Raw genomic sequence first — 22,103 nt, forward strand, 5'->3', positions numbered from 1 at the left:
GGTCTTTTCCAGCTGAGCAAACTCCTAATCCCCTGGCAGCAAATGAGTAAATGGAGGCACTCGGTGCTCCTCGAGTCACTAGAAGTGTTTGCAGAGTGTGATGAGAGGGATGGAGAAGTGCAGGGAAGAGGGAAAGAGCTTTATTTTTTTTTTTTCTTTTTCCCTGCTCCTTCACTTCCTCTCAACCCCTCCTTGGGATGCTGAGGAGGGAATGGCATAATTCAGCTTTTCCATGGAAATAGCTTTGTTTTCATCTTCTTCCCATCCCCTCATGAAGATCAGGAGGCTGGAGAGGGTGAGCACAGGGGTGTGTGATGCAAACCTGCCTGGCTGGGAAGGTGACAGTCCCTGGGAAAAGGGAGGGAAAACGCTGGGCAGAGCTGCCTTGGGCTCTTGGATCTGTGATCACAAAACCTGTCTGGGAAGAGCAGTATCAGAGCAAAGCTTTGTTCACATCCAGCTGCTGAATATTTCATGGAACACCCGTGTCAGACACCGGAGTCTCCGGGAGCGCCTGGAGCTGTGCCGTGCCCTGGGTGCTGCCAGCCTGTCATCGCCCACAGCGGGCTCTGCTCGGGGCTGTGCCAGGCTGGGGGGATCCTCTCTGGGCTGGAGCACCCCCAGGCCCCAAATCAGGGTGCCCCCAGCCCCCAAATCAGCCCGAATCCCACCCGGTGGTTCCCTGGCCCAGAGCTGCGAGCAGGGGCTGCAAACTGTGCAGAGGGGTCTGAGCTGGGGACAGAGAGGGTTGTTCGAGGTGGTTTGCAGGGAAATGATTATTTTGGGGGGTTGCTTTGCGAAACCTTCTCAGGGCAGGTTCAGGTGGTGTCTCAGGGGGTGTTAGTTGGTGTCTGTGCAGGTTTGGAAAAGAAATCCCAGTGTTTTGTTGTGGCCCCACTGGTGCCACCCCTCAGGGTTTCACCCACCTCCAGGTTGGGGTGGGCACAGTCTGGATCGTCACAAACAGGCAAATAGAGGTCTTTTTCCTGCCTCTTAAAAGCTGAAGGAAACCTTTCCTGCAATGAAGGCTGGAGCTGCCACTGGGTGAATCTCTCCATGAGGTGCAGAGAACTCCCAGTCCGTGTCCAAAAGACCTGGGGAGGGAAAACAAATAATTAAATAAACCCCCCTGCCCAGCAGGCAGCTGTGGCTCTTGGCTCCCAGGCTGGGTATTAGAAGCTCTTCAGGAAGCAAGTAAGGATTGACCAGAGAAATAAAAGTGTCACACTTAAAGCTGGAGGTGTTGAAGCCTCCCCAGACACGGGTCACTCCCAAAGTGCTCCAGGCACATCACAGAAAACCAACCCAAGGAGGGGGATGACCTGAAATGCTTCCCAGGACCAGAACAACAGAGCTCTGGAGCATCACTCAGGTTGTAGGGTCGTGGCTGGGGGTTCTTAGCTCGATGCAGATCCTTTAATCCCCAGATCCAGCTCAGGTTGGCTGGTTCTCCCCTCCCTTACTGGATCCATTTGTCTCGCCCTTACACGATCCTTTCCCTTTGCTTCCCTGCCCGCGGCACACAAATCCTGCTCTCCCGCTTTGCTGCGAACCCGCCGCAGCTTTTCCCGGCCCGCCGGTATTCCCAGGCTCCGGAGGAGGTTTCCCACAGCTCGCGTTTTGTGGGGCGGGTTTTGCGAGGGCTAAAACCCGATGCCCCGGAGCGGGAGAGGAGCGTTCCTGCTGTGGCAGCAGGTGGCAGCCCCGGACCGGGAACGGCGTGTGCCGGGCTGGGCAGTGCCTCCAACCCCAACATTCCAGGGGCTTTGCCTGTGGGAGGTGGGCTTTGCATCCTCCTGGTACTGCGGGTTCCCGCTCTGGAGCGGGATGGAGCGAACTGAAGGATCCCTTCCCCTGTTAAATCGTCGCCTCCGAAGGAATCGAGCTCTGTGCTTTGGAATCAGGACGAGTGTGTGTAAATGCCACTCCGGGTTTTAAATCCTCTGTATTAATACTGAATAAACCCGCAGGTGCATCAATGAGGCAAAACACCTCTGCCAGAGCTCCCGTGGGTAGGGGGTGGGAAGGGCTTCGTGTCCCGGGCTCTAAATGAGGGAAGCACAGAGTGGCTCCAACAGCCCCGTGATTTATGTCCTGGGGGCAGGAAAAGCTGCTGCTCCATTAAAACAAAGTGCCTGGGACGTGCATCCATCACCAGCTTTTCCTGAAAGGCTCCACGTGTCACAGCAAGGCGCCCACAAATCCATCTTTTCCGAGTGCAAACGCTTTAAAGGCCGATCAATATTTTTCTCAAAGAGGTTGGCTGGAGGAGAGGAGCTCATCTCATCTCATTCCACCCCTTTGCCTGTTCCCTGGTTAACTGTTAATTGGATTGCTGTGGATCTCCAGGGGGAAGGAAGGGAAGGGTCCCTCTGTGAGGTCCTGAGCGGGGACAAATATCCCGAGTGGATCCGGGAAGGGCTCAGAGCACCCCGGGGTGGGGCAGGAGTCAGCCCCTCACCTCCCCTGCCTGCAGCAAGGTCTAGCTCAGGGAACCCTGGGTCTGGGATGTCCTCCTCACGTTCAGCCTCATCCTTGCTGGGAAACACCAAGCCCTGGACCCAAATTCCTGCTGATTTTACAGCCACCTGTCCCAAATGGATCTCGCAAGCACAGGGTGAGGTTTCTATTGTGTGTAAACACTTCACCTCGAGTTGTCAGTGGTTTGCAACTGTTCCTCTTGATCATTTTGACCCTCTTTGAGCAGCATTTGGTTATCCCTACATGGAGATGTGTGCAGGAGACACATCTCAGGGTCCTTTCCCTCGTGTGCACAGGCTTGAGGAGCCTCCGGGCTCTTCCTCAGAGCTCTGCTCACCATCTCCTCACAGGAGGAGCCTCAAAGAGGACCAAGCAAGATTTTGCTCCTGGAACAAGCAGATGAGGACTGTGTGTGCTGTAAATCAGTGTTTGTGAGGTGCAGGAAGGGCCCCCTCTGGATGGGATTCTCTGCTGAGGCTTCCAAAAGCCAGAGGGGATATTTCAGTTCCTTCCCAGCAGGCTGTCTGCGGCCAAGGCCATGCAAAGGAACAAGGAAAAGTGGATTTTGCAGGGTACTGAGCAGCTCGAGAAGTGCAACGTGCCCTTGGATCCCTCTGGAATTAGCAGGAATCAGCACCTGGGAGGAGCAGTCAGCACTGTTTGAGAGGGAGCTCTTGAGTGACTTTCCCCACTCCCGCCCTAAATCCAGCTCCACAACAGGATCCCCGTGGAAATGGCAAACCTGGGTGAAATTTAATGTTTCCAAAGGTGCTGAGCAGCTGCAGGATAAGGAGTTGAGCCCGTGCTTTGGTGACATTGATATCAAAACATCCCCACCTTTAACACCAGGTTTCCTTGTGCTTTGCTGCTGATCCCTCTTTGCCCCCGGAGGCAGGGGATGGGGGGCTGGAATTCTGCTCAGCACTGGGCTCTGCACTGTCTCAGCTCTTCCTAATTGATTTATCTGCCTTGGTTTGCAGCAGCTGGGCCGTTGCTGCCCTGCAGCACCTGCTCTCTGAATCTGGTTTGTGTTGCTGCATCCATCACTCAAGGGGAAAACTGCAGCCCAAAGCTGCTTTCCCAGAGCCCCTGGGCAAGAGGAGGCCCTGGCACAGGTTGCCCAGAGAAGCTGTGGCTGCCCCTGGAAGTGTCCAAGGCCAGGCTGGATGGGGCTTGGAGCAACCTGGGCTGGTGGAAGGTGTCCCTGCCCGTGGCAGGGGGTGGCACTGGATGATCTTTAATGTCCCTCCCAACCCATTCTCTGATTTGCACTGGATTGCTCAATATAAGTCGTTTAGAGGATACATGAAATATATGTAAAAAGGGTCAGTGTGTTGCTTCCAGAGAAAGCTCCTCTCTTAGTTCAAGTTTTGCAGCCTCAGCAGAACATTTGGAATGTAAAAAAAAAAAGAAAAAACGCAGGGCAAGGAGAGGCAGCAAAACCTCGCTGTGAGTGTTTCCTGGGCGGGGGAGGCTTTAATTAAACTGACACTCCTGATCACCAAGAGGCTGAAGAGATGTCTGGGCTGCGATGTTCGCCTCTGCCGGGTCACTCGGCGGGGGACAGCGCCTGGTTTGGGGCACTCACCAGCTGGCACCGCACCCAGAGCCAAGACGTGGCACTTCAGCTCCTCCCCAGCGGCCCCGCGGTGGCAGAATCGCCCTTGAGGGGGGGGTTTGCCCCTCACGGCGGTGCTTTGGGGGGGCCCTGGAGGGTGCTGAGCCCCCCGCAGCCCTTCCCCTGGGTGACCCCAGCGCTCAGAAAACACTTGCCCTTCCCTGCCCAAAAAACTCGAGCCGGTGGATTCCCAGCCCGGGGTCGCGCCTTTGGCGCCCGCGGGGATTTTTCGGGGAGGCAGAGCCGGGGCGGCTGCGGCCGCTAATTAACGGCCGCGGCTACTAATTAACGGCCGCGCTAATGAGCCCCTCCCCTTGCCTCAGCCCCCTCCCCGCCAGCCCCTGCCTTCCTCCCTCCCTCCCTGCCTCCTCCTCCTCCTCCCGGGGCGCGCTCGCTCTCCGCCCGCCCGGGAGCGCGCAGTGCGGCGCGGCCGCGCCCGGGAGCGCGCAGTGCGGCGCACCGAGCCCCGCACCGAGCCCCGGCTGCCGCCGACCCTCCGCTCCCCACCGGGTAAGGGGGTCCCGGGGGGTGGGCACCGGGATGCGGGAGCGGCCCGGGGGATGCTCGGGGCGGGCGGAGCGCGGGGCACGGCCGGGCGGGGGGGGCTGGTCCCCGCATCCTCACCGCGGATTTGGGATCTCGCTGCCTGCAGAGTGACCCCTTCCCCCTCCCTCCCCTGTATTTTTGGTGCCCGGACCCCGTGCGGGGGGAGGTGGGTACCGGGCTGGGGGCATGTGATGGGATTTTGGCTCTTACGTCACGACATCGTGTCCGCGCGTGTGATAAAATCCCGGGGTGGCAGCGCGGGGGGACGGGGGAGAAGCGCAGCCCGGGGACAGACCTTTGTGTGACACGGCAAGTTTGGGGCCCGAAAGCTCCCCCGGGGGACGAGGGCTTTGCCCCGCGGGGAACCCGCACCCGGCGCTTCCCTCTCGTGCTCGGGGGCGGATCCGCGTTCTCCCCTCGGAGACCCCCCCGGGCTGGCAAAATCCATCCGGCGAGGCCTCTCGGGGGACTCCCGGGCTGGGATGCGGCGCTGGATGGGGCCGGGCCCCGCCGGAGAGCAGCGCCCGGTGCCGGCCAGGTTTGTGATCCGCGTGATCCGGCCGCGCCTGCGGCAGCCCCGCGATCGATCCGGCAGCTCCTGGAGGTGGGGAAAGTGCTGAATCATTTGTACTCCCGGCTCTCCGGGCGGCTCAGCTGCTCCCGAGCTCCGGCAGATGCTCGGGAAGGGGCTGCGGAGGGCGAAGGAAACTCCGCTGCGTGTGCGAGGCCCCGCCGGAGGTGGGAACGCTGCGGGCCCGGGAGAGGGAATGCTGGGCTGGAGCGCGGGGCAGTGTCCTCTGCCCTGGCCTCAGCTGCTCCTTGGAGGACAGGGAGCAGGGAGGATGCTCCTTGCATCCCGGTGAGGCCTGTGGGCATGGCACCGTGGGGGATTACGGGCGAAAAAAGGGAGGTTTTTCTCCAGAAAATCCTGTCCCTGCTAAAACTGGGAAAGGCTCGTGCGTCTGGCTTGGACGGGTTTTTCTTTTTCCTTTGAGCTCGTTTTTCAAGGTCAGCTCCTTGGAACAGCGTGTGGGCCGGGGGGACACTCCTGAAAGTCAAGCAGGGATGTTCCTGGCTGCTCCCTGGGAGAGGGAGGCGGTGCAGAGGGGCAGGGGGGATGTGTTGCGGGAAAACCGGGATGCTGCCATGCCCAGCCAAGCCCGGCTGCTTTAAGATGGATCCTGTGGCGCTGTGGTGTTTCCGGGGTGCTCCTCTCAGCTGCTGAGCACAAAGGCAACAATCCTGTGACTTTTCCAGAGCTGCTGATTCCTTTCTTTCTGCCCGAGGTTCTGTGAAACCCCCACCCTTGGCAGGCACTGATGGGCAGCGTGGCTGCTTTGTTCCCAGAAAACTTCTCTGCCTGGCCTGCCCTGAAAGAAAACCCCTCAAACGCAGCATCCTCCTTTTCATTTCTATTTCTGGCCTTTCTCTTCCCCCCCCCAGCTCCAGGCTGGGCTCTTGCTGACTTCCCTTTTTTTGTGTGTGTGTGTGTGGTTGTAACAGGAATCCGACATAAATAATGCATGGAGGGCTGCTCAGCTGACAGAGGACGGGCTCAAGTTGTTAAATTTGAAAATAAGACTTTGTTTACAGGGGTTGAGACCCGGGGACTGGCTTTGTCTCGCTGGAGCTGCACGATGGGGTTGGTTCTTGGGATAACAAAGCTCCGTCCTCATCCTCAGCCCTCTCAGGCCTCGAGCTGTGCTGCCTGGGCTGTGGCTTTGGGATCTGATTTAAAGCGAGACAGTCAATCCAATCACCTCTTCTCCCAGCTAATGATTAGATGGAAAATATCCCAAGCTCTCAAAAGGTATTAATTCATAATGAATTATTTGCCTTGCCGGGATCTAATTGTCTTCGCGGGGTCCTGTGCGTAAAATCGATGCCGCTGCTGGCAAAGTGCCACCACAAAGGCTCCCTGTGCTGCTCAGGCAAGCAAAGGTGGGCAAATATCTCTGGTAAAACCGGCAAGAAATGAGGATTTGGTCCTGCCTGGGCTCCTGGCAGCCGTGTGGGGCGCTGGGAGGAGGCTGATTCCATGGGATTCCCGGGAAGGAGGGCACGGAGCCCCAGGGACGAGCTGCTGGTGCAGCTGCTCAGGGAGAGCAGGGGAGGTGTGGAGGTGAGGGGTGATCCATGAGGTGTCTGTTCTGTGTGTCAGGGGCTGTGTGGGACCGGGAATGAGATGCTCCAAGTGCTGCCCCAGGAGCTCCCGTGATCCCGAGGAAAGGGAGAACAGACACGAGCAGGAGGCAAAGGGACCTTTGTCAGCTCAGGCTGATGGGAGAGGGGCAGTGGAGGGAGTTTAAAGGAGTTTAACTTTCCACTGGAGTGATTCCCACTTCCAAGACTCTGTTCCAGGCCTGGCTGGGTGACCCTGGGGGAAGGACCTGAGGTGACCTTGGGGGGAGGTTTGCTGGGTGAATATTCACAGGTCCCAAGGACCTTGCCAGGCTCCAATCCCCTCCCTCTTCTGTCACCTGTTTGACCCCACTGAGCAGGAATGTGGTAGTTTGGGGGTGTCTCCACAAAGCACTGCCCAGTGTCTCCAGAAAGGGAGCTCACCTGGGCAGGAAACTCGGATTTAACCCCACTGTGGTTGTTGGCACTGGATGTCTCTGAGTAATACACAGAAAATCAGGGTTTTCCTGGAATTTGAATAACAGCAGAACCCAGGAGGGGACTTCTAAAAAAGCCCAAGCAAGAAACCTCTGGTACTTCCCTTTTGAAGGTTTATTCCTTGGGTTTCATTTGCCCTTTCCCAAAATATCCCCCTGTATCTTCAAACCGAGCAGGCAGCTCCAACCACGGGCTGTGTTCACTTACAGCTTTTGAAAGGCTCTTGCAAATCTTGTCAGGGAGGTCTAGCTTGTCTTCCTGCCCTGTGGGTAACTCCTTTCAAGAAGGATTTTCTTCATTTTAAATGTTGTTGGATGACTTCTGCTCCATCTTTTCTCTTTTTTCCCCCTCCTGCTCAAGCAGGTCACACCTTCATTCCTTTACCTTGGCTGTCCAGGATAATTATTGCATAATTTTAGAGATCCAACTCGGAGTGAACCTGCCTGAAGTTGTTGTTACGTTAAATAATCCCCCTCCCTTTCTTTTTCTTTAATCCAGATCTGAAAGAAACAGTGCTGTGTTATTATGGATTAAAACAGAGCAGGATTTAGACCTCAGCCCTGCTTATGGGGATCACCATTCCCAGTTAATGAGATAGGAGGAGAAGGATTAACAACTGAACAAGTAGAGATGGGGTTGTGTGGCTACACCAGGTAGAAGTTCCCAAGGATACAGGGGGACAAGTCTTTGCTTTGTCCCTTTATCTCCCCTCGGTTCAGAGCCCTTTGGATCTCATCCCATCCATGTCAGATCCAGGCCTGTGGGAATGCAGCTGGGAGAGAGCAGCCCAAGGGCACAGGGGAGCAAAGCACCCACTGCAGGCAGAGCTGGAGCAAAGGCCTTGGGAACAGGGAATGGAGAATTCCCTTCCCAAAGGAGAGTCTGGAAATCCTTCTCTGGCCTCGCTCTGCTCCTCAGCCGAGCCCCAGCACGGGGCTGCTGCATTCCCAGGCTGGGGGGAAGAGGCAGGAGGGGGCTTTGCACAGTCAGGATTCAGTGTGGGGTGACACAGGCAGGGCTCATAAACCCCTTGCACTGTCCTGGATGCTGCTCTCCCACCTTTGGAAGCAAAGGTTGCTCCTTACAGATGGCTGGTTGAAGGGAGCAGAACCCAGAGGCTTTTGGTGCAAGGTGAACCCGGAGGTTCATTGGAATTCCTGGCAGGTTTTCTGCTGCTTTCTGCCTCCCTGGCAGGGGGGTTTTGCCATTTTTCCAGCACGGGGACCGATGGGTTCCTGCAGACAGTAGGAATCCTGAGGCCCAGCAAGGGTGATCCTGTCGGACTGTCAGCCCGCATCCTGAATTCCTCCTGAAATGTCCTGGCACGGATGGGCCGGGCTGGCAACTGCAGTGGGAGCTGGGAGGGTGACAGGGCTCTCCTTGGATCTGCAGGAAATGCAGCGAAATCCTCTTTCTGCTCTGAAATGCTCCCTTTTCCTGGCTGTCCCATAAAAGAATCACAGAATCGTGGACTGGGTCGGGTTGGGAGGGACCTCAAAGCTCACCCAGTGCCACCCCCTGCCACGGGCAGGGACACCTTCCACTGGCCCAGGTTGCTCCAAGCCCCGTCCAACCTGGCCTTGGACACTTCCAGGGATCCAGGGGCAGCCACAGCTCCTCTGGGAAACCCGGGAATGACAAGGATATGAGTGTTCGTGGGTGGGAAAGGGACCCTCCCGGAGCGGTTCCCTCCCGTCCCGTCCCGCGGGGCTCCGGCCGCTCTCCAGGGTCCTGAACCGCTCGCCGGGGACCCACCGCTCGCTGGGGGCTCTCGTGCCCTCCCCCTTTAGCCCCCGAGGTGTCCTCTCCTGATTTCCCCTCGTGTCCAGGGTAAAAAGGGATAACAGGGACACGCTGAAGTAAGAGGATGCAAGAAGGGGGGACGACGGTTCCCCCCTCCTCCCTCTCCAGCAGGACTGGATTACCCGGAGAGGGTGGGTGAGCTCCACCTTTCTTGGACAGGTGTTTTAAACCTGGATAAAGCCCCCAGAACCCGGGCTGGGCTTAGGGCTGAGCCTGCTTTCAGCTGAGGGCTGGGCTGGGTGACCTGCCGTGGTCCCTTCCAGCCAGAAGTGTTCTGTGACCCCATCACCTCGAGGGTTTTCCTCAGCGGGGAACAAAACAACCTGCTCCCTCTTCACATCCCTCTGAGAACCTTTTCTCCTGTACAGAGACTGTCTGTGCTCACACCACCGGGGAGCTGTTTTATTGGATATTCACAGCCCTTTTTATTGGGTATTTGCACAGCCTGGGGGCAGGGAAAGAAATAACAGCAATAACAGCCCTCCCTTCTCCCCCAAAGGTGAAGGCCAGCCCAGGCTCTGGAAGTTTTTCCCAGTTAATGAGGAGCTGCCTGTGCTCTAGTGGGAAATGTCACTGCTCCTCCAGCAGTTCGACTTGGGGCCAGCCTGGATCTTGTTCCACGGGCTCTTAACAGTCCCACGGAGGGGTTTGGCACCACCAGCCACCCCGTGTGCCGTGACACAGCCGCGTTTGTGAGGCCTGGGGGGGTCACTCTGCTCACAAAGGCTCAGCTGTGCTCCGAGCAGGCCCCCGTGGAGTGCAGGGCCCAGGAGAAGCTCCCGCTCTTGCTGTCACTTAAATGGTGTCAGGCCTCGTGAAATCTTGCTTTCAGGCTCCCACCAGCCCCGGCAACAAAGCCCTGCCTGTTGGGAGCTCGGGGGTTTGGGTCTGAGCCCCCGTGACGTGCTCACAGATGCGAGCGGGGAGGGGCAGGGAAGGGGGAGGACAGAACGGGGGCTTTGTGGCCACACACACGTGTGACACAACACTGGGGACCCCCAGAGCTGCTCCTGGGTCGCCCCCCTCTCGTGACACAGCTGACAGGCTGGGGAAGGTGGGAGAAGAGGAGGTTGTGTGGAGACCTCGCAGCACCTCCTGGGTGGTGAAGGGTCTGCAAGGAAGGGAGAGGGGCTGTCAGCAGGAACTGGAATTATAAGACAAAGGGGAATGGCTTCAAAGTGACAGAGGCAAAGTTTAGGGGAGAAAGTCCTTCCCTGTGAGGGTGGGGAGGCCCTGGCACAGGTTACCCAGAGAAGCTGTGGCTGCCCCATCCCTGGCAGTGTCCAAGGCCAGGTTGGACAGGGCTTGGAGCAACCTGGGCTGGTGGAAGGTGTCCCTGCCCATGGCAGGGGGTGGGATGGGATGAGCTTTAACACCCCTTCCCACCCAAACCAGTCTGTGATTCTCTGATTCTATATCAAACCAACTAAATGAGTTGATAATCCCATTTCCTTCTTCCCCTGTATCGAGTAAATTTGGATTCTAATGTAAAACATCTTAAAGCTGAACTGTCTGTCAAAACTAAGTGCCCAGAAGAGCTGGAATCAGGGTTGATTCACCCCTGTGTTAGTTTATACCAACTCCATGGGCTGCACTATCAGAAGGCAGGTCTGTGCACAGCCCAAGTGCCCTTCAGGATGTCGTGTTGCCCATCAGAGCTGCCACCCCTCGCTGACAGCTCTGGCATCCAGCTGCCAAGGCCTGCAGGGCTTTGTTTGCCAGCCCTCTCAGCAGCTGGGGAGCTTTGCTTGGCCTCGTGTGAGTCCTGCTGGCCAGGGTGGCAGCTGGGGCTGCTCCCTGATTCCATGGCTTCTGCTGCCCTTGTCTCCCCCTTCCACCTCTGTGCTCGGGTTTGGGATGGAGGTGGGAGTGAGTGGCCCAGCTGGGCTGAGGGCTCTGCTCTCTGAGTGTTCCAGGCAGGGTTTTTGCCCGGGAGGTGCCGGGTTTGCTCAGCTGAGATGCTGCTCCCTCCCCCCCCAACGCTGCCCTGCGAGACAAACAAATGGGAATGATGTTTGTGCTCAGAAATTGGCCTGGTCCCTGACGCTCCCTAATGTGTTTAAAAGGCAGATTTATCACAATTAAGAGGGGAGGGAGGGCCGTGGATGAGAATAAACCCGTGTCTGCTGGCACAGCTCAGGGCAGGGGAGGGGACTGGGACTGGGGTTTTAGGAAGTGGGAAATTAAAGCAGTGGTTCCCAAGCACCTCTTATGTTGGGAATTCACTTCAGATGCTGCCCCAGGAGCAGGTTCTAATGGCAATTACATAATCCACCGAAGCACAGCCCTTTGTGGCACCGAAAAGTCGCCGGCAGGGAGGGAGGGGGGAGATGGGAGCTCTTGCTTGAAGGGACCCGTCAAAGCAGGAGAGCCCAAGAATTACATTGAAATAAGTGTATTGCCTCAGACTGAGCAAACATATAATTAACAATAAGATAACAGGGTGGCTCTAGGAGCCAGCTAATTGCATTTCCAAATGTCAGCTTGTCAGCTCTCGTTTAGTCTTCGCTCAGTCCGGGCTTTGCCAGAGCAGTGTCTGGTTTTAAATGGCATTTCCCTCTCCTGGCACAGTGGAAGGATCTTCTCCTTCCTTGTCCTCAGAAGGCTCTGCTAGCCCAGCTCTGGATTTGCTTTGCTCAAGGTGTGGTTTCAGTTGCCAGAACGTGATGTTTGTCCGCCGAGCGGCATTAAAAAAATTAAACAAAAATCAGGTCACGTTTGCAACTTGCTGATAGTGGCTAAAAAAGTTCTGTGCTTGCCTGCTGGTCCCCTGAGTAACGGCACGTGCTTTAAAACTGTGTTGGAAGGTGAATGGGGATGATATTTTGGGAGGCTTGGCCCAGGAACCCCTCCTGGGGACAACCTCCCCCAGCAGGACGGGTGGGGAACAGGGGAAGGGGAAACTCTGAAGTTCCTCCCAGATTTTTGGTCTGTGGGTGCAGGACGTGATTTTGTGCTGCCTTTGAAGGCTGGGAATGCTGTGCACTGGTGTGTGTGTGTGGTTATGCCAGGGATGAAGTCACAGAGCCACAGAATATCCCCAGGGGGAAGGGACCCACGAGGATCCTCGAGTCCAACTCCTCACCCTGCAGAGGGAACACCAAAATCCCGGGTCCCTGAGGGCGTTGTCCTGGTGACCCTTGTGCTCTGACAGGCTTGGGGTCTCCAAGATCCCACTACAAAGTTTCTTTGGTGCCTCGAGTCCCTCTTAATCCCACCAAATCGGAGCTCCTGTGCTCTCTTCCCAGCCCTGGAGCAGCTGATCCAGAGGGAGGGTTATAAAATCCCTGCTCAGATCTCCAGGAGAGGCTCGAGGTGGCCTGGAGTGTTCTGGAAAACCTCCTACCTGCTGGCCCTGAGCAGGGAGGGTGTTCAGGCCCCTTCCCTGTCCCCCTGGTTGTCTCCAGCTCGGTGGAGGAAGGGTTTTGCCCTCCTGGCTGTTGCAGGGATGGGGCTGCAGGGGGAGAGTGCTGAGCCAGGTGCTGCTTCCACCTTGCTGTGTGGCCTCAGACTGACAGATAAAACAGCTGAAAAGATTCTTTTCAGTTTTTGCTTTGTTTTCTCTGCATTTCAAGGCCCACCCTCTGTCTGTCCTTGCAGGATCGTTCCCTAAAACGCAGCTCAAAAATTATTGAGAATATTCTGTGGGACAAACCCAGGAGTCCTTATTCCAATTCCAGCTCCTTTCCCGGGGGGCTGTGACCCTTCCCCGGCCATTTAACACCCTGCCTCAGCTTCCCCAGAGGTGTTGCAGGGACTGGGAGGTGTTTTTTCCCTGGGTGAGCCCCAGATATTTACTCTGTGGGCTGTTGGATGCATTAAATCCCTGCCCTTGCCTGGTCCGAGTCAACATCTGCTGATTAATTAGCAATAAATTGTGGGTCTCAGTCAGCAGAGCAGGGCTGGACTTGCACAGCCAGGGGTGCCATGGGCCAGGCAGCCAAAGGAAAAGCTCTTTGAGAATGGAGCTGCAGTTTGTGCCTGATGACAATGGAGCTGCAGTTTGTGCCTGATGCTGCCCATTGTCCGGCCGGGGGGGGGCTGGTGACGCTCCCGGGATCGATCCTGAACAGATGCTGAGCTGTGGGAAGGCAGATGGAGCACAGTTACCCCCGGGCTGGGGTGGGCAGCGTGGGCCAGATGCCACCAGGGGCCATCCCACCCTTGCCCGGGGTGGGGGAGGCTGGGGAGGGGCTGTTCCTGGGGGATCTCCCCGTGGTGGCCCCAGAGAAGAGGATGTGAGGGGTGAGGGAACCCTCCCAGAGTTAGGAGATGGTCCTGGGGGAGCATCTCCACTTTCCATGATCAGGGAATGGTCCTGGGGGCATCTCCACTCTCCAGGGTTAGGAGATGGTCCTGGGGGAGCATCTCTGCTCTCCAGGGACAGGAAAAGGTCCTGGGGCCACCCCGTGGAGCTGCCACAGGGACCCTGCAGCCTCCGGCCCCACCGAGAGGTGCAGATGGATCCAAACCTCCCTGCTCCTGTGTGGGGAGATCAGGATGCTGTGGCCTCTCCAGACTGGGCATCTGGCACGGTTTCACGGCTCTGGACACTGCAGTCCATGCAGTGGGACCAGTTCTGCACTGGGAAGCCCTTAGGGCAGAGTGACCCGGGGGGTCTGGGCTGGGTGGCACAGCCCGCGGGGGAAGGTGCCACCGTCTCCCTTGGCAGCAGCTGCTGTTGCCTCTCTCCAGACGTGGCTGAGCCTCCTCCTCCTCTCCTCCCACGGTGAAACAGAGGCCGAGCCCCCGAGCAGCTGCTCAGCACGGTGGGGGTGACTCTGGTTCCCAGAGCAGCAGCTCCACTGGCTGCTCCCAGACACCACCCGGAGCCTTTGATATCCCGCTGGAGCTGCAGCAGGCAGCCCGTGCAAATTAAAAGTAATCCAGCTTCTCAGCTCAGATCTCATATCTCTTTAATGTGTGCTCTTCAAGGGGCTGGATCGTGTTTTAATTTCGGCAGAGAGCAGGAAGGCATCGCCCGAATCAAGGGGAAAACAGGGAGAAGTAACTAATCAATTGGTAGGGATGTGGCTTATGGTTTCAAATCCTGAGGCTCGCTTCTCTGGTCGTCCCATTGCGCTGGACCTTTGATCCTCCTCCCTTCCAGCCCCACTCTAATTTTCCCGTGGTTGGAAAGCTGTTTGGGCTCGGTGCCTGTCGGGCATTGCCAGTCCCAGTAATCCGGATGAGCCGGGCTGGCTCCGTAATTATCTCGGCAGCTACTCCGGGTTAATGAGACACCCGCGCGGCAAAGTGGGACCGAGAGCGGTTCGTGGTGCCCTTTGGTGGGGGAGGAAGGGTCTGGGGGGGTTTTGGAGGCCGAGGTGAGCTGCGATGGGATTTAATGGGCTGTCACAACGAGCCTGATGAGCCGTTGTTTGAGTCCTTAGAGCAGAAACTGCCGCTAAAGGGGGAGTTTGGCGGCTCTTGTTGGGGGAGATAAGAACATCCCCCTGGGCGTGAAACGTTATCACCGAACGCTTGGGACATGAGGGCGTTGTTGCTGTGTCTGCTCCAAAATATCAGGTTCTGGTACATCCTGGCCGGGAGGAAGGGGCGTCCTCGGAAGGGCACCTTGGGAAGCAGCAGAAGGGAAACGCTGGCTCGAAAAGGTGTCACCTGAACCGTCCCCAGGGGTTGGACCTCTGGGCACCGGGGCACCTCCACCCTGGAGAACGGCCAAGACCACAAAGACTTCTCGACTCCCCAACCCGTTTAATCAGGAAAATGGAAATGGCATTTTAATAAGATGTTAATGAAGCTGTGGATCAGATTGGTCGGTTCCTCATTTAAAGCTACAAAGGGGAGCTTTGTTTTTTCTCCTTGGCTTTATCACTTCTGTTCTTGCCTGATTAGTTATAATCTTCTGCCGTCCTTTACTGGGAAACTCCCACTTTTATTCCCTGGCAAGTCTATCCTTAAGTTCCTGTACAACCCTCCAGGGAAATCAGGCCACCTATATTTCATTTAGTGCCTTCAGACAATTAACCTAACAAAGATCCCTCTCCCCGTTCCCTCCTTCCCCCATCTGTTTCCTAATTGCCAGTGGAACTGGGATATGTGGGCAGACTCTGCCCGGGTTTTTAATTTTTTAATTAAATCCCCTCTTCTCACTCTTTGGGGTTGGCTCTTTCAGAGCTGGGGAAAACAGTAAAGCACAGGATGCACCACGAGGGTGAGCGAGCCTGGAAGGGGGCTGAGATGCAGATGAGCCTGGAAGGGGGCTGAGATGCAGATTTTGGGGCGTTTTGTCCCATCGGAGCTGGAATGCAGAGTCACATCAGCCCTTCTCAGGGATCAGAAAGTGTCGAGTCATGTGCAGGGGCAGGCTGAGCTCCCCGGGAGCCTGGAGCGGCTCATCTTGGGGGCAGGGAAGCATTTCTGGGAGGAGAGCAACCTCCTGGTTCTCTGTTCAGGAAGGACAGATCCCCGTGTCCCTCTGTCCTTGTGCAGAGTGTCCTTCCTGCCCCCTCCTGCCCCAGCCCTGGGGGTCCATGGCCCGTGTCCCTGAACTCTCCTTTCTGCGAGCCCAGTGCTGTTACAGCTCCTGTGTGATGATGGGAGGTCAGAGCGTCCATACTGGTGTTACTGGGAGGAGGAGCAGTGCCCTGCACTGGGGACCGTGGTTGTGCAGGGACCTCGCTCCCACTCTGGGCAGGGTTTGCTGCAGCCTTTGGCTCTGCTTCTGGAGCTGCAAATCGTGTGCCCCCCACTCCAACGCTGCCCAGGGAGGGGGTGGAGATTCCTTGGAGACATTCCAAGCCCACCTGGACGCGTGTCACCTGCCCCAGGTGACCCTGCCTTGCCAGGAGTGTTGGGCTGGGTGAGCTCCAGAGGTCCCTCCCAACCCCAGATATCCCGGGATTCTCCAAGGGAGGAATCTCCGCTCCCTTCCCCCCCCCCCGCTCCATGCCCTCCTCCTGCCCACCCTGTGCCCTTTCTCTCACCCTCTGTTTTCCCGTGCCGTGCCCTCCCCTGCGCTCTGAGTCATCCCGTCTGCACCGCGGGGGATTCGGCGAGGGAAAACCTGTTCCCGTCTGGCTGCTCAGCCCCCGCCGCCGGCGCGGAGCCGCTCCTGCCTCTCCCCCGCGCTGGGATCACCCCCAATTCCTGCCTCTCCATCCCCAATTCCTGCCTCTCCATCCCCAATTCCTGCCTCTCCCTCCCCAATTCTTGCCTCTCCATCCCGAATTCTTGCCTCTCCATCCCCAATTCCTGCCTCTCTCCCGCAGTGGGATCACCCCCAATTCCTGCCTCTCCATCCCCAATTCCTGCCTCTCCATCCCCAATTCCTGCCTCTCCATCCCCAATTCTTGCCTCTCCATCCCCAATTCCTGCCTCTCCCCCTCGCTGGGATCACCCCCAATTCCTGCCTCCCCCGAACCCCCCCCGCGCCCCAGCACCGCCCTGGCGGGGAGAGCGATCCCCTCGCGGCAGCCGGAGCCCGGTTGGCAGGAAAGCGTCTCCCTGAGTTAATTTTCTGCGGGGCAGGAACAGTTCGGGCTCCGCCGAAACCTGCTGGGAGGGGACGATTTCCCTGCGCCTGGCTCTGGATGCCTCCGGAGCGCTGGGATGCTCCAGGAGCTGAAGGCGGAGGAGGAGCCGGTGCTGTCGGGTGCTGCATCTCCCGTGTGAGCTCCCGGGGCTCGGGGAAGGTCCTGCCAGCGGTGCGGGCACTGCAGTAAGTGATTCAGCAGAACGGCCGGAGCCACGAGGGGTTGGGAGGAGGCGGCTGCTCCGCTCGCTTTTCCTGAGCTCCGCTCGCTTTTTCTTGAGCTCCGCTGCCTCTTGAGCCCTGCCCGGGGGACGCTGGAGCGCTGTGGTGGCACGGGATGGAAGCACCGCGGTCCTGGGGGGGGTGTTTTGGGGTGTGGGAAGGTCCCGCAGCTCGAGGTACGACACCTCACACCGGGGCCGGAGTCTCAAGGGCAGTTTGGGAGCAGGAAGGGTTTCAGGGACATTCGGAGCGTGGTTTGTGCAGTGGGCTGTGTGCTTTCTGCCTGGCAAAACCAGAAGGGCAAAGCCAGGACTTGGGAGCAAAATTGGATTATTTTTCTTTTTCCCAGCTCTGGAAGGGCAGGAAAGTCTGTGCTGTCCCAAATGTTTCCCCTCAAACGTGAGCCAACCTCCTCCTCAGCCTCTTTTCCCCGGACTGGGGGGATTTGCACTTCTCAGGCTTCATCTCGTGTCTTGCAGTAAATAACATCCTCCGCAGAGTCTGTGTTTGGGGCTTATCAGCACTGTGGCTGCAGGGCAAAGAGGGGCTTAATTAACAAAGGGGCTTAATTAACTCATACTCTTGCTCTCCGGTTTGGTACCAGCCAGGCTGGTCCCTGAGCAATCCCAGAGCTGCTCAAACGAGTGTGGTGGAAGATGAGGGTCCCTGCGACCCCCTCCCGACCCCTCTGCACTTCCACTGCCCCAGAGCTGGAGATGCTGCTGCTGGAGAGGGGAGAATCCGTGCTGGGATATTGGTGGAACCCTCCGAAATCCCTGGCTGGGAAGTCCCCGTGCAGGGCTGGCCCTGCTGCCCTGCAGAGGGTGATGAGGGGCCGGAACAAAAGGGAGCTGCATCTGGGAACAAAACGCGTCGTCCCAGCCCAGGACGCGGGACCAGGCCCTGGCTGGCACTCAGAGCCACTCCCTGCCGGCCTGGGCACCCGAGGGGACAGAGTGGGCAGTGTCCTGTGCCACAGCTCCCGCATTATTCACACAGGAACACCCAGCCAGGGCCGGGAGGGAAGGGGGAGGAGAGCCCGAGTCACTGCTGGCAGCTGCTGTGCCTCGGCTGGAGGGGCTGGGACAGCCCTGAGGGGCTGGGGAGAGGGTCTTGGAGAGCAATTCGGTGCTTTTTGGGCTGGTGGGTCCGTGATGTTGGGGGGCTCACAGCTCTGGGAGGGGCTCAGCACATCCTCCCCAACACGAGGAGAACACTTTGTGTTCGGGACAGAGAGATGGAGAAACTCAACCCGAGCTCTGGAGGGGGGAAAGTGTGTCTTGAGTGGGAGAGGCAGAGGGAGGTGACTCTGCTGCTGGAGGAAATTTTCTGTAAATCCTTGGATTTGGGACATTTGCAGGGAGATGGGCAGGGAATTCTGCTCCTGTGTCCTGCTGACTGGTGTCCCCAGGGCACGGGGAGAGTCATCTGGGGGTGAGACCTGCTGGGTGTGTCTGTCCTGCATCCAAACCCCCCCTGTGCTCTTGGGTCCCCTCCCTGTGCCGTGGCTGGGGCTGCCATCCCTGTTATCTCAGCGTGTCTTTTGCCTTCCTTGCTTTCCAATCTCTTCCCGGTCAGGCAGGGATGACACTGGCATCTAACCCCCGAATTCCTGCTCCCAGGGCTGCTTGTCACCGAGGCAGAGCCGTGGCTGTGCCGGGATGGAAAGAGCCCGGCCCTCAGTGGGGGTGGGGTGTAAATCCAGCCCTCACCAGAGGCGTGTGTGCCTTCCAGTTTAATTAGGATGCTTCCCTTTTAACCCAGAGAGCTTCGAGGCAAGGTGGAAAAGTGCTCTCCTGACTTCTGGGCTTGCTAAGGAGCTTTTTCTTGCCAAAGGAGTCGGTGGCTCTGTGGTAATCTGGGGGTAAGCTGATTGCACCTCCTGCTCCCCTGCACTGGGGGTTGTTTGCTGTGGGATGGGGGTCGTTCCAGAGCCGTTCTGGGTGCCCCCCCAGGGCACAGATCAGGCAGTGGGGTCAGGCACCGCAGCCCCAAGGCCGTGGCAGGAGGTTTAGAGCACCCTGCAGCCTCTGGGCATGAGGAGATGGAGATGATGGAGGTGAAGTCCTCAGGGAGCTGATTAGTGACGTCCTCCTCCCACAAACAGGGCATTTTCATTACTCTTTAATGACAGGCTTTGTCTGTCCTGCTTTGCCCAAACCCTCCTTGCACTAAGATGCTTTGGCTCCTGAGACCCTGGAAAGCTCAGTGCAGCCCACCAGGGCTGGCTCAGGGCTTTGGAGGAATGCAGAAGGCACGTTAGGAGCTGCTGACCTGGAAAGCTGCCTCCCTGCTCTCCTCCAGCCAGCCAGGGGGGCTCGGGGGCTGTGTGGTCCGAGGAGGATGTTGCATCCCTGTCGTCCCCAGCACACAAATCCAGCCTTTCCCCCAGCCCTGCCCCTGCTGTGGGGGAAAAAGCTGCTCCCTGAGTGCTCCAGGTCCGATGGGGGCCGGGGCTTTGGGGGCTTTGAGGGCTTTGGGTGCTTTGGGTGTAGGCACTGGAGAGGCTGCGCCGGGTTCTTTTCCCTCAGTCCCTCCTGGCTGTTGGTGTAACTCGATCTGATTCCAGTGAAAGCCTCCCCAAGGGCTGACTGGGAAACCTGTCCTGAAACCCTGAGAGCAGCCCCTGTGTCCCTGTGCTGGTGGTTTGTTTGCTGCTGGTTTGTTTGCAGGATGGGCTCCATCAGACATGTGTCGGGGGGGAATCGTTTCCATGGGGCCAGAGCTGCCTGCAGGTCCCTCTGCCCTGCCTGTAGCTCAAACCTCAGCCTTTCTCCTGCCCATGAACCCTCTGAATCTGGGAATGCAGAGACTGGAATCTGTGGATAAGCTCAGTTTTGCTGCCTTTTGTGTTCCCCCTCCCGTTTCCTTGGCATCTTTCCTCCCCTGCCCATAATTGTTGAGGCGAGTCCCAGTTCCACCCCCCCGGGCTGGAGAGGCCCAGGAGCCATCAGTCCCCATGGAATATCCAGCAGCCACTTTGCTGGGAAGTGGTGAGGGGGGTGTGATGCTTGGCAAGCTCACCTTGGAGCATCCCAGCTCCATTTGGAGCATCCCAGTTTGGAGCATCCCAGTTTGGAGCATCCCAGCTCCCTCCTCAAACTGAGAGGACCAGACGTGCCCCGGGGCTGATGTGACAAACTGATGGCACTGGCAGCACTCAGAGCATGGAAAACACATTTCCAGGCATCTCCCTCCGTAGGAGGAATTTGCATAAAACTGCACAGCAAATAATTAGCATCAAATGGCTGCACTGAGGCTCTTGGCTGGGTAAGGGACTCTCGGGGCTGAGCGGGGAGGGGGCACTGCTGGCCCCCCCTCGGAATTGTTTCTCCTGTCACAGCCCCAGCAAACCCTCTGCCCATTCCAGAGGCAAGGGGAGAAGCTGTCCCTGTGAGCCAGCCGTGATTCCCAGAGGGAATTGCTCACCCAGCTCTGCTGGGGTGGGATTTGTAAGGAGGAGGGGAAGGTCCCGGGCAGGGCTGGGGGGGCTCAGAGCCCTCCCTCATCTCTCATGAATAATTTCTGAGCTCCCAGCTCGTTTCCCCCTCCCCCTTTTCCGCCCAGGAAGGCGGGTCTGCGCATGGATACGGGTTGCCATGGCAACGCGCCAGGGATGCGCTCCCGAGGGATGGGAAGCGAGCGGGGGGGGGGGGGGGGGCTCGAGACCCCCCAAAACAGGGTCTGAAACCCTGCCAGGGTGTCTGATACTCCAGATCCCCCTGCTCTGAGCCGGGTGTGGGATTCTGTGACATTCCAAAGCCTAAAGGGATTCTGTGCCTGGATCCTGTGCCTGGATCCTATGCTTGGATCCTGTGCCTGGATCCTGTGCCTGGATCCTGTGCCTGGATCCTGCAGGATTCACTGCTCCTTCCCAGAAATGCTGGTTTTTCCAGAACTCAACGCTCACCTCTCGCATTCCCCGAGATTTGATTGAATTTGATTTAATGGCCCTGGAATTTAATCCTCTTCTCCCAGCTGGACAAAACCCCGTGGGCAGGAGAGGGGAGAGCCCCAAATTCCCGCCTCTCCCTGGGGATGGAGCTGCTTGGAGTCTTCCAGTTGGATTTGCTGACGTTCCCTGAAACTGCAGCTTCCTCCAAAAAAACTGCAGAGCACACAAAGGGTTACAGATTCCTGCAGGTTTTGCCCAGTTTTCTGAGCTCGGGGAGCTGATTTTCTGGGAATTGTCTGCATTCCTGAGCGGGAGGGAGGGAGGCTCAGGCTGCTTGGCATCCTCTGGGTCACATGGGGCCCCTTTGGATGCCAGGGGAAGGATCCCGAGGTTGTCCCCCAGAATAGATGCTTGTTCCAAGGCTAATTGCACCCTTTCAGCGAGGCTCAAATAATGGAGAGACAAACTTTCCCTGCTCCCAGAATTCCTGGAGAATGCCTGACACTTTGGGAAGAGCCAAGTAGGGGAATGAGCAGCTGTTTGTGAGTGTAACATCATTAAAATGAGGGGTTATGAGCAGTGAAAAACATGCCTGGCTTGATCAAGCTGCTTCCACGGGCCTGGCTCTGACAGGATTGTGATTCCAGAGTTACTTTGGGAAGCATTTGCTGAGTGAGAGCGGGATCATGTCTCCAGGGGAATGGGGTTTGGGAATCTTCCCGTGCCTGAAACGGTGCAGACCTGATTCTCTGTCCACCTTTGTCAAAGGAATGTCTCAGCCAGGGTTTTTCCAAATTCTTTTCCCACCCAGATGGGGGTGAACCCTCGGGAGCTCTGCAACAGCACCTGGAAAACGCTGGTAATTCCTTTATATCCAGGCAAGAAAACACCAGTGGTCCTGCTTGGGACCGAGCCAGAGCTCATTACCAGGAGCCTCCTGGTGCCTTCTGACAGGGCTGGTGCTGCTTTACCACTTTGTCGTGCTGAGCATGGACTGATCTGCAAACAGGCATGAAAATCCCACCCCAAAATTAGAGCAGAACCCCAGAGCCGGGAGCAGAACCGGCTCTAAAGCTGCAGCTCGGGGGACTCAGGCTCAGCCCTGCAGGGCTCAGGCTGGTGCAGCTCTGCCTTTGTTCCTAAAGCTGCTCCTGGGATCGGTGCAGCTCCTTAGGAGGGGTCCTAGGGGGCAAAGCCGAGCTCTGATCACTTGTTGTGGCTTAAACCCGATGGCAAGGGGCTCTTCCCCCTCCCTGCTCCGGGAGGGGGTTAATAAATGAGCTGTGAAAGTGTCTCCGGGGAGGGATGATTTTTTAATGGAGTTCTCTTTTAAAACCTGGAGCCGCTCCTAAAGTGGGGAAGTGTCCAAAAGGGTTTGGGGCTGCTCAGAGCTCCCGCTGGGATTGGAGCCTGGAATTCTG

At 57.6% G+C, this 22,103-nt stretch overlaps 1 protein-coding gene across 29 annotated transcripts in view; it reads left to right on the top strand.

Annotated features, from left to right (window-relative positions):
* The first annotated feature begins 4,520 nt into the window (after positions 1 to 4,520).
* The window catches only part of NFASC (neurofascin), an 87,696-nt gene continuing 70,113 nt past the window's right edge, over positions 4,521 to 22,103 (top strand). For 28 of the 29 annotated variants that reach the window (XR_004360861.1, XM_032710473.1, XM_032710481.1 and 25 more), the window contains exon 1: positions 4,521 to 4,609. The gene's annotated coding sequence lies outside the window, so the exon portion shown is untranslated. Of the gene's footprint in view, positions 4,610 to 16,734; positions 16,752 to 22,103 lie in introns of those variants that run through there. The other variant, XM_032710474.1, reaches the window with a different exon arrangement.

The sequence above is a fragment of the Chiroxiphia lanceolata genome, chromosome 25 (assembly GCF_009829145.1).
Source record: "Chiroxiphia lanceolata isolate bChiLan1 chromosome 25, bChiLan1.pri, whole genome shotgun sequence".
NCBI lineage: Eukaryota > Metazoa > Chordata > Aves > Passeriformes > Pipridae > Chiroxiphia > Chiroxiphia lanceolata.